Genomic DNA, 15629 nt, shown 5'->3' with positions numbered 1-15629 from the left:
CCTATGCTGGTCCCCGCCTGCGATACTTTCCATTTACATTGGGGCTTGTTTTCATCTTTTAAGCGTGCAGACGGGTTTTTTGTTTGTTTATAATTATATTTTTTCAGTATTTTTTTATTACAAATCTATTTTCACATGAACTACATAATTAATTATCTAATAAAATGCGAATCCTTACAGGCCAAAGCTGAAACCGTGTCTAAAAATATCAGACTGGGGAAGGAATTAGGCAACTGGAAGAGATCGAGGATTGAGGACATTACAGCGACCTCCAATATTGATAATAATCGCACTAATGGCTCTGCCAATGTCAATACTTCTCGTTTTTCAGGGTTCCTGCGACTGGTCTTTATGTATTTTTCACTTATAATAGTATATATTATAAAAGATAAACGAAGGTAAAAACTGTGGCTGCCCCCTCTTATTTCTACGCAAACAAAATATTTTCAACGACATTTCGAGATGTGATTAGTAGTAGTACCTACTTACTTACCTCATTTATTTTTTAAATACTTATTACTATTTTATTTTTTACAGTTTTCAAAACAGCAAATATGAAAAATTCTATTATATTTACAGGTGCAAAATTTTAAGTAATTGCTCACATTCTCTTTATATAATAAGTAAGTATAATAAGGTACGGAATCCTTTGCAAGCGACACCGACTCGCACTTGGCCGGTTTTTCACACTTTACTGAGCCATCAGCTATCAGAAGATCGGGAGAACAATGGTATGGAAATGATCCGGTTAATAGCAAAGTGAAGTGGAAAAAGTTAGGTAAGTATTCATAAAATATTTTTACTCAGATCAGGTATATATATTATTTGTGCCTCTCACTTATTTTAACTTCACGTAACGTAAGTAACTGAAGAAAAAATGACGCTGCTTAATGATTGCTAATTGCTAGTTTTCGGTGATGGTTACCCCACCTTTTTTCGTATGCACCAGGCTACCCTACCGTAAGGCATTTCTTACGGCGACGCGTCGGCTCGTAAAGAGGAGATATTACTTTCAAGTAACTACCTACCTATGTTGCAGGTATGGTATATAGTATATATGTAGTATGTCCCAGTATGTAGGTACGCTGCGCCCAACAATGTGGAAGGAAATTAAATTTGCGCGGAAACGCCAAGGTGCGCGGAGGGCGCTACAGTCGATAGCACTAAAACATATACTTTTATGGGAATAATGAGCAAGTCTGATTCATTTTGATACTCGATATGCCTTAGTCGACTGAATAAGAATGTTTCGTTACAATAGAATAAATAAGTGTTTTTCTATTGTAACGAAACATTCCTAATTCCTATTCAGCACAAAAATGTAGAGGTACAATTATGTGTATGAATTTTGTATTATTTGTTGTACAATTATGTATTATGTTGTTTTTTTCGCAATTTTCGAAATGTATTTTAAAATAGTTAAAAAAAAACGTGCCTCCAGCTATAATCCTCCAAAATTTAAACTCAATAGAAACTATTTTTGATGATGCCAAAAAATAGTCGTGAAATAGTCATAAATAGTCGTGTTTTCCAAAAAAATAGTCGTATCATACTTTCGGAGTTAGAGCTATACTTTATGGAGGATTATAGCTGGAGGTCTCCAGCTATAATCCTCCAGCCTCTGCAGAACAAACGGTAAGGCCTATCGACTTGGTTAAGGTCTCAAAAAATAGTCGTGAAATAGTCGTAATGACATGCCAAATTTCAGAAATAGTCGTCAAAAGATAGCAGAGATATAAAGGTACTTTGCTGCAGCCCTGGTGGAGGATTATAGCTGGAGGTTTTGAAAATATCGAATATCTTTGGAACTACTATGACTATCGGTTTGAATTATGTCTCAAAAAATAGTCGTGAAATAGTCGCTTCTATTTATTATAATTTTAAGCTTGATAAAAGCTGTTAAATAATGATATCAAATTCTTCATACAAATCAAAGTGGACGAGAATGCCAAAGCGAGCCAGTACACAAAAATAATAGCACCGTAGCATTGAAGTACTCATGTCGAATTTATCTATAAATCATTTATTTCGTCATACTTTGCATCAATAGTATCTAAACTAATCTTGGGTATGACATTTTATTGCTTTTGCTCTTAGCCTTTACCTTACTTACTCCGCCTTTACTTACTGTGTACAGAGAAAACGTATGCCTATACATGCACACATTTATCTCTGTTATCTTGACAAACGATAGCGATGACGACTACGGCGATGTAGTACCTAGGTCAGTTATTGTCATCCCTTACTATCCCGTGATCAGACAAATATAGCTATTCTTGTCTCCTTTCTAACCGGCATGCATCGCACGCATAGAACGCGTGAGCGACCGCATAACATCTTGACAAGCTATAGCAAACCGGTATTTATTACGTCCCTTATGTGACCGCCGCCGCGCGCCGCCACCGGTGAAGTTGGGGTTAGTATTTTGCATGTTTTGTTTGATAATTTGTTTACAGTTTAGTGCAAACTATGGTCACGATCGGTGTTATTGTTGGTTGTTAAAATATTGTGAGTGAGTAAAATATGTAAATGAAAATTCAAGATGTTATATTCTAAAAGATATTAGTGGATGCAGATAAGAGTGTTTAGTGAGTGCTATGTTTGAATATTGCAAGTAAGTATCCTTTTTAATACTCAATATCAAAGCAAGCCATCCCATTTTGTTATGCTCAGCTTATTTAATAACATGATTTTTATTGAAGTAACGTAGCCAAATTATTGTTTAATATCTATGCTTAATATGTATGGCGATTGTTATTCAATTAGCAATTTTACACTATGAGCGAGTAAATTGTGCATACATGCAATCAAGGCATTCATGTACATATCTTAGTAGATACGAAAATATGTGGGTATCATCGATTACCTACATATGGTATAAACTGCCTCTGTGGTCTAGTGGTAGAAGCTTCGCTTCATGACCCAGAGGTCCTGGGTTCGATTCCCGGGTGGGACCATCAATTTGTGTTTCTAAATTGTGGTTCTAAGTTTGGTTAGGACATAGAAGGCTGATCACCTGATGTCCGAAACAGTGAAACGATCCATGCTATCGGATGGGCATGTAAAGCAGTCGGTCCTGCGCCTAGCTTTCTCCAGTCGTGTCGGTCAATCCGTCCCATTGGGCTATGAGAGTGATGGAACAGAGAGTGCTCCTGTGTACTGCGCACACACTTGGGCACTATAATCTACTCCTGCGTAGATGGCTGATCTCAATTGAGATTGGCCGCCGTAGTCGAAATTCGGCTAGGAGGACATTCATTCATTCATTCATTCATTCATTCATTCATTCACATATGGTAGTCCTGGTTAAATGTGGATATTTACCCCTCAATAGCAAAAAAAGGCGTTATTGTTTGTATTTCTGAATGAAACTAGGCAAATAAATATATGTATATTTTTTTTTATGTGTAACCTACCTATAAGCCTAACCATTATTATTTCAGGTGAAAAAACAGCCTATTGATGTAATGCGCCGATAAACTATCATGACTGCATTGATGTAATGCGCTAAAAAACTGCAATGGCATACATGATTACCAGATAACAAATCCTGGGTAAGAATTTATCACTATTTTCATATGGTATTGTGCTTATGCTAGACCTATAAAGTGATGTGGTGCTGAAGTTGATAAAGTTATAACAGCCAATTTACTTGTCAAAACTCATTTGTACCTATCAGTTACAAGCGACAAAAACGTGTTTCTGAACTAAATACCTTTCATACAAGTTTCAAACGCACCGTCCGACCAAACCGGTTTTGGTCAAAAGCCAAATTGTTTTCTCAGCTATCTCTTTCGCTCAAAAACAATAGAGGTCGGTTATGGGTAAGGTAACCATACGTCCCGCTTTCGGCGGGACAGTCCCGCTTTCAAGCTGTGCGTCCCGCTGTCCCCGGCGAGGGCAAAAATGTCCCGCTTTCATAAACAGGCCAAACGATAATTTTAATTACCTACATTTTGCATTAATCACTTGAGACAGCTACTTATATATTTTCTTACCTCTCACATAGACTTAGGAAATGCAATCTCGTCGCGCCAAGATCCCGATCTCGCGAGATCCCGGCCATATTTAACGACATTGAAACTCGTTAAATTTCGTACGAGCCTAAGCCGAAAGCTACATGTGCAGCATGATATATCTAAGCCCGAAACTGAAAACAGAGTTTAAATATTCGCGAAAAAAATATATCATTTTTCATAGAAACTTAGTTGGTCACGTGACTTTTTACTATGGAATATAAAAATAATTTAATCCTAATCTACCTAAAGATTGTTTAATGAATAACTTAAGTATAAATAAAAGTACTTTCGGCCTGTGATTGTAATTAAATGAGTTATTCATTATGACAATAACCGTGATTACACTTACCTAAACTTACTAATGAACAATCTGTGATTACTTTAACTTAAGCTTATTATGATATAGGGCTAGAAAATAATTATTTATTAATAGTGAAATAATTACATATTTAAGTTCATACCATATTTTTTTTTATTGAACTACGTCAATATTATATTATTACTTAGCAATAAACCAACTGTGATTATTTTAAATTAAACTAAATATGTTTATAGGTAATAGTCAAATAATACTGAGATAATTGTATGAAACTTAATCTACCTAAAGATTGTTTAATGAATAACTTAAGTATAAATAAAAGTACTTTCGGCCTGTGATTGTAATTAAATGAGTTATATTTCAAACACCGTATTTTATTCTTATCGCTTGAGTGCTACCCTGTACTGCGTCTTCAATAAAACTATTCCAATTCTATCCCAATTTCACCGGCGAAGGTGGCGGCCACATCAACGCTAATAAAAAAACAAGAACAGCACTATTTGTGTGATCCCGGGATAGTAAGGGACGTAATAAATACCGCTTTGCTATTGCTTGTCAAAATGCAACCGATGACACATTCGCTCACGCGTTCTATGCGTGCGATGCATGCCGGTTAGAAAGGAGACAAGAATAGCTATATTTGTCTGATCACGGGATAGTAAGGGATGACAATAACTGACCTAGGTACTACATCGCCGTAGTCGTCATCGCTATCGTTTGTCAAGATAACAGAGATAAATGTGTGCATGTATAGGCATACGTTTTCTCTGTACACAGTAAGTAAAGGCGGAGTAAGTAAGGTAAAGGCTAAGAGCAAAAGCAATAAAATGTCATACCCAAGATTAGTTTAGATACTATTGATGCAAAGTATGACGAAATAAATGATTTATAGATAAATTCGACATGAGTACTTCAATGCTACGGTGCTATTATTTTTGTGTACTGGCTCGCTTTGGCATTCTCGTCCACTTTGATTTGTATGAAGAATTTGATATCATTATTTAACAGCTTTTATCAAGCTTAAAATTATAATAAATAGAAGCGACTATTTCACGACTATTTTTTGAGACATAATTCAAACCGATAGTCATAGTAGTTCCAAAGATATTCGATATTTTCAAAACCTCCAGCTATAATCCTCCACCAGGGCTGCAGCAAAGTACCTTTATATCTCTGCTATCTTTTGACGACTATTTCTGAAATTTGGCATGTCATTACGACTATTTCACGACTATTTTTTGAGACCTTAACCAAGTCGATAGGCCTTACCGTTTGTTCTGCAGAGGCTGTAATAATCCTCCATAAAGTATAGCTCTAACTCCGAAAGTATGATACGACTATTTTTTTGGAAAACACGACTATTTATGACTATTTCACGACTATTTTTTGGCATCATCAAAAATAGTTTCTATTGAGTTTCAATTTTGGAGGATTATAGCTCGAGGGACGTAAAAAAAATACACAAGTAGTTTTCATGTAGTGTAGTACAAAATACAAAGTCAACATACAGTGTAGTAATTTTAAGTTTATGTATGTATATGTGTATGTATGTAATGTATGTATGTATGTATCATGTATATAATTATTTACTTATATTGTATAGGTATAGTTATATTAATATTTTGGTTAGGTACTCAATTTAGACCATCTTCTATCGTAAGCACTACCAATCACTTTCTCAACATCACCAAAGGTTAACTGGAAGAAAATGCTGCTAGCATTAAGTTCGCCTTTGTAACAATTTATTTTGTTCAATAAAGAGTTTAATAATAATAATAATAATAATGTCAAACAAAATATAAAATATGAAACTGCCGATGCCGGGGCGCGGGGTCTATGATGGAAAAAACATTGCTGACCTAGCTCAATCCCCTCACAATCACTAGAAACACAACCTGAGGCTGTAACTGGGGGGAAATTCCTCCTCTCGCTTGACGAAAAACCAAGTTTCAGACTTCTCTTGCAATCGGTACATTTAATGCAACGAAATAGAGTCGCGGTTATAGCGTATTTCCGACGCACCTCAAACCAGCAAACAGCTGCCATAAGTGATTGATAGATTGATACATCTATCTGTTGCGTACTGAAATAAAAATATATTCGTGTTTGCCTTCCGGTTTCATTTACTTACCCTAACTGGCAAAGCTGAACAGTATTGTTGGAGTACCTGAAAAAATAAATATTCCATTTTTAGACTAATATAGTCTGCATAATATGCAGTTTAAATAAAAAGGATAAAAAATGGATCTAAGAATACATTTTTATGATTTTCTTGAGCTTCGAACCCTACCACAGGTCCAGCTTATACAATACAGGTTCTAAATGACCGTTCTAAATGAGAATGAGGGGTTATCGCAAAGTCAAAACGGAGACACATTTACCAAGTACTTAATCCAATTTCAATACATTTTGAATCCGAAAAACGTTGTTAATACAAGTTTGTGATAGGAGGGCTGCTACTGAATAATTTTACCGCATGATTGACTGGTCAAACTGAGCAATATTCCAGAGAAAACTGAGCAATATTCCCTTTCGCAAATGAACTTATTGTCACATCGTCTTTTTTTTGTAATTGCAGTACTTAGGTACCTACTACCTACGTAGTCGTTATAATTATTATAAGTACTGTAATAATATACTAAAATATTATAAGAGTAAATCTCTATAACGCTGTTATGTTATAAGTCTTCATTAGTACCAATTAATAGCTAACCCAATATATCCACATAATACAGCAGAACGCAGATTAATAGGCAAATGGCCTGGGGGAAGCCGGGGAGATGTGACACATCGCTGCTAATAATTCAATTATTTACGTACACATTCTGATTTTGACAAATTGATAACCTCTTAGTAGTACTTTCTTGATGTTACCAAAGTTACTTTTCGCCCACCAGCAAGACATACAGATTTTGTAAGTACATATTATAAAAATGCTGCTATTATTACTGACACCTACACACAATACCTAGGTAGGTACATCTCATTTCAGTGAACCAACAAAATCCAGCTTAATAATACAAAAGCGTATTTGGGTTTTACAAACATTAAAATAAAAGCTTTGTCATAAGTGTCGGTGAGCCGGCGTGAAGGGGTGTGATGTGCTTTAAGCGATATCTCCCACTCTACTCCACTTGTTCCCCTCATGCGAAATTTTAGATAAGGTTAATGACCGATTTTATTTTCCCGCCATTTTAATTTCGTCCAAATGGGCTCCATTTGGAAATGGTAAGCACTTTTTTAACATGGTGGCATTTTACATGTGCGAGCAGCGAACGAATATTGGTGAATCATCAATATCAAATTAGCCTGAATGAAAAATAATATATACCTACCTTCGTATGGATAATAAAGTATAATATGTATGGTAAGTACCTATTCAAAGATTTCTATTTATATTTATTTATTTGAATACTTTATTGCATACCTACACATAGAAACATACGAAATAGGTCTATGTACACAAACGCGGACTTACGAGTATAGGTATTATAATAAGTGGCACTGTTAATTTTGTTATCTATCAGTTAATTTTTGCGATATATTAGTTAATTAAAAGTATCTTTGAGGGACTGAGAATGTACAAATCAAATATTGTATTAGTAAACTAAGTGCACTTAAACTCCTTAGATCTACAAACAGAGACAATCTTCATAAAAAGCTGACAAAGAAAACAGCATTTTCTGCTCGGGGAATAGAATAGGTGTAAAATAGGGGGAGAATATTGCGTGGGGCAGCAGAGTGGGGGGTGCAATGTAGCGTGATATATGGAGAGGGCCAGCGACCAGTGGTGCCCAAACATTTCGGCAACAATCGAAATTATTTTTTTAAACATAATTGAACTTTTATTAAGGTAAAACATTGCTTTATTATACAGAAAACACAAAAAAATGTCGTCATCTCAGGATGACAGTGAACAAAATAAAATCACAGTTTACTTAATTATTTAGTTACCACCAACCGTCACGTATGCAAAATATATAAAATAGACCTACATTACGTTGATAACGGAACAAATCCTGAGTAGAGCACTCACATCGAAAATTAAAGAAAGTATCACATATCGGCGAAGTAAAACAATTACACGGAGTCGTTTACATTTACACAGAAACAACATGGCGGCACAAGTTTACCATGCGGGGGCGCGGGGGCATAACAGGAGGGTTACTCTATTCTATACTGACGAAAAACAAACGAACGAGAGATGTCGTGCAACCGGTACTTTTAATACAACGAGATAGAGTCATGGCTCGCGCATCAGCTACCCGAAACTTCGTGTTTTGTCATATAGAGTGACCCCCAGAGACAAGGCATCCGACGTAATGGAACTCACTCGTTGTTTGATCTAACATGGCCACATTCGGGAACAAATTAACTTGTGATATGAAGCTGTTATTTACAGACAACTCTACGCGTGGGAGGTGTGCTTGTTTTATGTTCCTGGATATATTATGATGAAACTGTTTGTTACATAATGTTGGCAAACTTTGGAAATTTTTAGGACAGATTTTATCTGCCATCATAATATACTTACATACATTGATACTTAATTTACAATTTTATTATAAATTAAGCAATTTAATTATTATTAAATATACATGTATACTTACATCATCTAACTCATCAAACCTATGGTCTATACCATACCGGTATTATAAGGTACCAGCAAAGAAAATAATATAAGCCTCTCTCTACAAAAGCCAAAAATTCAAAACAGTATAAAATTCCTAGAGTGAAATAAGGCATCTATAAAATATCAATACCTATACAATTATCCAGATGAAAGTTTGAGCATCACCGGCGCCGTGTCGTCCGGAGCGGAGGTTCGGCCATTTGCAATACATTGTTTGTTCAATTTCTACCGCAGCTCCTCTCCAGAGGAACACATCTTCCCCTTCAATATACAATCTTATCTTCGCCGTAATAAGATGTATATTTAATCACCCAAGGGCCATAGGCCTAGGTATTTTCGTTCGTAAACCGTACAGGTACCTATTGTGTAGTTGGATTATGTAGTGTAAGATAACATTGATAACAATCAATATTGCTTTATACGGTCTGAATGTAAGGGTAGTGATTGTGTTTCCCGGAATTTCTATGAGATACTCAGACGATATTGTGTTGGAATGCCTCAATAGGGTTTGCAAGTGCGTGTAATTTGAATGTATCGTCTACTGATTATGGTTTTTTAAATATTTGAGGGAGAGCAGTTGTCGCATATCGTGAAAATTGAATGAGTCATAAGTACTTATACGTAAGAATAAAAGTAATTTCGTAATAATATCAAATACAATATAATTATTTCCGGTGTTAGTACCTACCTATTACCTACCCTAATTGATATCACAACGTTCAGTAATCTCTGCAACGGTGATTTTGAAACAAATTTTCAATGAAACAACTTGGGCATAAACTAGGGTGACCATAGCATTTACACCACAAGAGTTTTAGAAATCCACCCTCAATTCGGATAACCTTTCGAACTTTAACCTACCAGATTTATCGGCAATTCAATGCTGCTTTGGAGAAAATTCTCAAATATGGTAACCCTACATGTAGGTTGTCACTACATTAAGAATTCATAACTTTGGAGCATTTATCCCGCCGTTGCTGAGGTGCATTGACACTAGGGGAGAACGAGGACTATGCATGGAAATTTATACGAGAGGAGGACCGGCCAAAATATTAATTTGAATACAAAAGCTTTAAAGTTGCATTTTCGTTTACTTTTAAAGAGTAATTTATGGGAGTATGCAAATCGTACAGGTTGTTCTTTTGTCTTCATTGAGAGAAGTGAAAATAATTAAATTATTTACTTAGTTAGGCACTAACTTGTAATGTAAATCAGAATGTAGTTAGGTAAATATGAGTCTTACAAAAACACTTTCATTGCAATTTAAATAATCATTTAGATGTAGGTAGTTTAGGAGAAGAAAACAGCAAAACGAGAAGTACTATCGCTAACTCTAATTAGATTAAGCAAACCTCTACGGGAAATTTATTTTATTCTAGTAGCATGTATCTAGTAGAGATGCCACGAATATTCGGCAACTATTCGGTATTCGGCCTATTCGGCCAGTTTTTTCAGTATTCGGTATTCGGCCGAATAGTGCGTACTATTCGGGCCGAATACCGAATAGTAAATCATGTAAAAAATGACTTGTTATTTTAATCAAAATTGTGTATTTATTTCCAAATCACAACGTAATGTGTTAGTTTATGTAAATAAAATCAACATAAACAAACTTTATAAAAAAAATCACTTAAGTAAAATGGAAATGGAAAAACCTACCTAATTAAAAAATGGAAAAAATAAAAATTATAAAAATCACAACATTTTAGTACTTAAAATTAATCAGTAGTAAGTTTTGCTGACTTGAAGAGTGACTAAGGGATTGATGAACAAACTACAAGTGTTCGTCAACAAATCCCTGAGGTCGATCCTCCGCATCTTCTGGCCGAACACAATCCGGAACGTTGACCTGTGGAACGTGTGTAAGCAGACCTCCATCGAACAAGAAATCGCATTGCGAAAATGGAGATGGATTGGCCACACAATCAGAAAAGGAGCCGAGAGCAAAGCGAGCATTGCCTTCGAATGGAAACCGCCTGGCGGCCACCGCAGACGCGGTCGCCCCGTGCACACATGGCGGCGCACAGTGGACGGCGAGCTGCGAGCGCAAGGCCTGAGCTGGACGGAAGCCAGAGCGGTTGCTGAGGACAGAACGGCGTGGCGCACGCTTGTAAAGGCCCTCTGTACCACCGGGGTACCATAGGACAGCAACAACAAAGTTTTGCTGGATAAAAACGAGCATTTCAGCATTTTTTGGTAGCCCACGATTGCGTTTTTTATTGTAACCATCCTCAAAAAATAACCTCTCACTATAAACGCTACTTCCAGGTGAAGAAAGATAAGTTTTTGCAAACTTCAAAAGGTTCGGGTATTGTTTTTTGTTTGCTGACCACCACTTGTAAGGATCGGCCATCCGATCTAGGCGAACTATTATCAAATAAAAAGTCAACTCGTTTGCCACAGCATTCTGCCTCCTAATAATTAGCATTTCTCATATAATCTGTAGCGACTTCTTCAAAGCAGTTCCAGGAACAAAAAAAACAGGTTGTAGCGCCGAATATTCGGTGGCCGAATATTCGGCGCTTCGGCCGGCAGCGTCGCCGAATATTCGGTATTCGGTATTCGGCCAATTCACTATTCGTGGCAACACTAGTATCTACCTACATAATTATGTACGTCTATCGCAAAACAAATGAGTGCTGCACTCGGCACTCAGCCCTCGTTACAAATAATATATTATGTGTTCTTTCGAAACACACAGCGTTGAGTGAAGAAGCAATTATTTGATTTCTTAGTATAAATAGGAAAAAATGGGTTTTTACATACCAATCTGCTGTATTTTCCTCTCTTTCACTTTAGCCAGTGGACAGTGCAGTCTAGAATCTGGATTCTACTCTGTGACGCGCTGTCAAATTTCTGACATAGCTTTTTGATTTCTTGAATCAAACGCGTTTATATATTTTTGAAAATGGATTTTTTACTAATAATCCATGATAATATTCGTGTTTGTGGAATAAAACAATCAATAAAAGTGTTAATTCACTTAATGTATAAAAAACTCTGTATGAGACATCGTACTTTTCGTCAATGTACAAAAAATAGTTTCGCGCCGCTACCGACGCCCCGCCCGCGGGCCGGTATTAATATTTTTTTCAGAAAACCGAGAAGATCACAAGATTACATGAAGATATTATGATAAATCTCTGTGATAGTGTGAAATATGCTCTCCAGCAAATTGGATTCATACCTACCTTCGAAGTCTGAACTGAGTAAGTCAGAAAACTATTTCACGCATGAATCTTTCGGTACAAAAACATTGCAATTTACAAATGATATTTTATCTTTGTGCTTATACCTTTAAACCAGAAACCAGCTCTGTTCAATGGTGTTTCTTTATTCAAATAGTATTTACGTTGTTACATACTGTATTTACATAGTTTAACTCCATTTGGTAAAGCTAAAAATTCTCATAAGAGAGAGAATGCTTACTTATATGAGAACATTTAAGTTTGTTCCTATTCATTTAATGCCATGTTATCTAGCATTAGGAAGCCTCCCAGATGGGCTACAGATGCTTGTTAGACCTTTGGTTGTTGGGTTTATAACCTTTACACTGCTTACTTTGAATTTAAATGTTTCAATTGTAAACATGGTATTGATACTTGGTTTCAAAAGTTTGAAAATATTTTCACATCTGGTATTAATTAGTTAACATGTACCTACCTATCTACATAATATACCAACCTTTTGATTGCTGCATGCATAGATGTGTTGTCGCAAAATATTTGTAATTTGTTGATTACATTATTTATTTACCAAGTGTTTATGAAGGGTGACACAATGAAAATAAGTCACTATTTATGCCCTTATGTGGGTCACCTCTGACTACCCCTTCGGGGATTTGCAGTCGTGTGTATATTATACAGAGAACTTTACACTTATATTAGCAGTTTCACTATTGAGACTGTCATCTTAAAATAAATTAAATATGACATGCAGTGCTGTGGTTGACAATATTGACTTGCAACCAATGGCTTAAGCCAGTAGCATAGTTTGACCTAGCGGATGGGTTGATGAGATTATAATTTATAAAATCTCTTGGCTAATATTTATCCCTATATTTACAACTTTTGTTGTCTTATAGGTTTTTTACCATAATACCTTCTTACAACTTATATGTATACATGTTGTTTTATGCTCACATAGCATTTAAAACTGGCTCGGGGCCCCTATTTACCATATTGACTTAGTTATTAACCATAATAACTTCTTACAACATGTATGTATAGGGTAACGTAACGTACCTAGGGACATTTTCGACTACCCCAACTTTGAATGAAGCTATCGCAGCGTACAACTAAGATATTAATGTGAAATTTTCTTTATTCGGTAGGATATATAATCTATTATCACTAGTATTTGTGCTAAAGCTTTAGTGTGGCCAGATTTTATTAAATTAAGATAAAAGTAAAAAGGCTTGTTTTGACCCAAGGTACGTTACACGTTTGTACCTTGGGACACTGTTTCCTATAGCTTTGTACTATGGAAAATGCAAACTTGTAAATAACGCCTTATATCTCTGTTCTTATTGATTTACTGCATCTCTCTTCTGTCTAGTTTCACCCTGGCACTAATAAGAACAGAGATATAAGGCGTTATTTAGATGTTTGCATTTTCCATAGTACCAAGCCATAGGAAACAGTGTCCCAAGGTACAAATTTAATCGTGTCCCAAGGTACAAAAAAGCAATATTTAACCAAAATTTAAATATCTTTATTTTTAATTTAGGAATCTTTCAGATAATTGCCATGTCATAAAATTAAATAACTGAAAAGTTATACGTGACATCCATGTCTTTATTTTGAGCATGCCTCAATGAGATAAAGCAACACAAAAAACTATACAAAAGCTACTTTTGACTCCAAAAAACTTAACATTGTCTTCACCACACACTCGATGCTGGTATGATCACGAGACTCACTAGTTTTGCCAAGCGAGTAAAATACTATACCTAGGGTAGAATTTTAATGTGTTTATTTAGCCGGTTTTTAAAATACAATCAATGTCCCAAGGTACAAGCGTCCCAAGGTACGTTACGTTACCCTACATATAAATATGTTGTTTTTTGCTCACCCACAGGATTTAAACTGGCTCGTGGCCTTTTTATTCCTATTTACCTATTACCTAGGTATACATATTATGTCCTTTTACATGCGGGTGTAATGGACAGAGCAACAAAATACATTGCCAGTCTAAATGCTGATAGGCACTGGCTATGATGAACTCATGGATCATCTCATAATGTATTTTAACTTTGCATAATTTCATTAAACTTTCGGAAAGTTAAATGTAGCAGTTACTAACTGCAATATTATTGATGACACACACATTGGTGGTGTCGGACCCATCTTCAAGTACCTAATTATTGGGGATTTTATGCAAAGTTTATGAAGGTTTGAACTTATAAGTTCATTGTAATACATTGACCAGTCGAAATGCTGTTTATGGCACTGGTGAAGTAAAATGTATTATATTATATTTGCATAATTGCTGGAACCTTCCTCGCGGAGAGGTAAAATCTTATATGGTATCTGCAATTATTCACACACATTGTTCATGGGATACCTATATATGCGAAGTTTATGATGGTTCACAACCGCTTTATATAGCATTTAACCAGTCGAAAAGCCATGGGCTCTGGTAAACTAAAATGCATTGCCACCAAGTTTTTGCAATTATATATGCAAATATTATGATGTTTAACAACCATTTGTATAGCTTTTAACCAGTCGAAAAGCCATGGGCTCTGGTGAACTTAACTGTACTTATTTTATTATTACATAAAGATAATTAACTGTTTACTTTCTATCTGTAATATTTTTTCATGATTATAACTTTTTCAAAGTTGTTCATGTCATACCCTTGACTTTGTAGCTATTTGGGGTTTTTAAGCAAGAATTTATGGGAGTTTCAATACTTAATACTCAATCAATGATTGCATCCATAAGTCTTACAGTTTAAAACTGATAATAGGCATAATCCACTCATAAAAAGGTGAATTGCCAATTTTTTCTCCTGTTTACCAAAGCAGCTGCCCGCCAGAACAAAGCACAGTCCAAACAGGTTGGGAGATCCTCCCTTTCCAGTGGGGATAGCATGGGACCACCATCACATCCCTATTTATTTTTACAAATAACACCACTTAACGGTTTCTGGCTAAACCCATAATGACAAGATTGTTGCCGCGGAGGCCATGTGCTATTGGGACATATGATTATTGATATGCAGTGGCCAAACATAATGAAAGCTGATAAAGCAGCTTTCTAGGCCCAAGCCCTACCTTCATTGGAAGGAGACCCGTTCCCCAGCAGTAGGGACGTGATGGGTTGATGTTGAAGCGTCTGCGCCTTGGCAGCTAGAGTTACACATTTTCAATCTAATATATTGTGTTGTAACTTGCTTACTTTTTCAGGGATCTTTTCTTGAAAGACATAACCTGAGATCTCATATCTTCTATCTTAAAGGTGAGCTCTTGTATTGTGCCTATACTTAATATTGCATACAATACATATTTTTTCTGAATTTAATTTGGTCTTAATAGCTAACACAGGCTTGCCATAAGGAAGAGCTCAGTGATTACAACAGTAAAGTTGACTTCAGAATGAATGTTTATTCAGTAGACATTGGCATTAATATCACCTATACAAGGTGTATGCCA

The 15629-nt window shown here is 35.8% G+C and overlaps 1 protein-coding gene across 1 annotated transcript in view; it reads right to left on the bottom strand.

Annotated features, from left to right (window-relative positions):
* LOC105380668 overlaps nucleotides 1-7156 on the bottom strand; it is a 154383-nt gene extending 147227 nt beyond the window's left edge. Inside the window, exon 1 of the mRNA XM_048629413.1 lies at nucleotides 6470-7156. The gene's annotated coding sequence lies outside the window, so the exon portion shown is untranslated. The remainder of the gene's footprint in view (nucleotides 1-6469) is intronic.
* Between the last annotated feature and the right edge of the window lie 8473 nt (nucleotides 7157-15629).

This window comes from Plutella xylostella, chromosome 23 (assembly GCF_932276165.1).
Source record: "Plutella xylostella chromosome 23, ilPluXylo3.1, whole genome shotgun sequence".
NCBI lineage: Eukaryota > Metazoa > Arthropoda > Insecta > Lepidoptera > Plutellidae > Plutella > Plutella xylostella.
The sequence above is the reverse complement of the archived record's forward strand: the minus strand, read 5'-3'. Positions and strand labels throughout refer to the sequence as shown.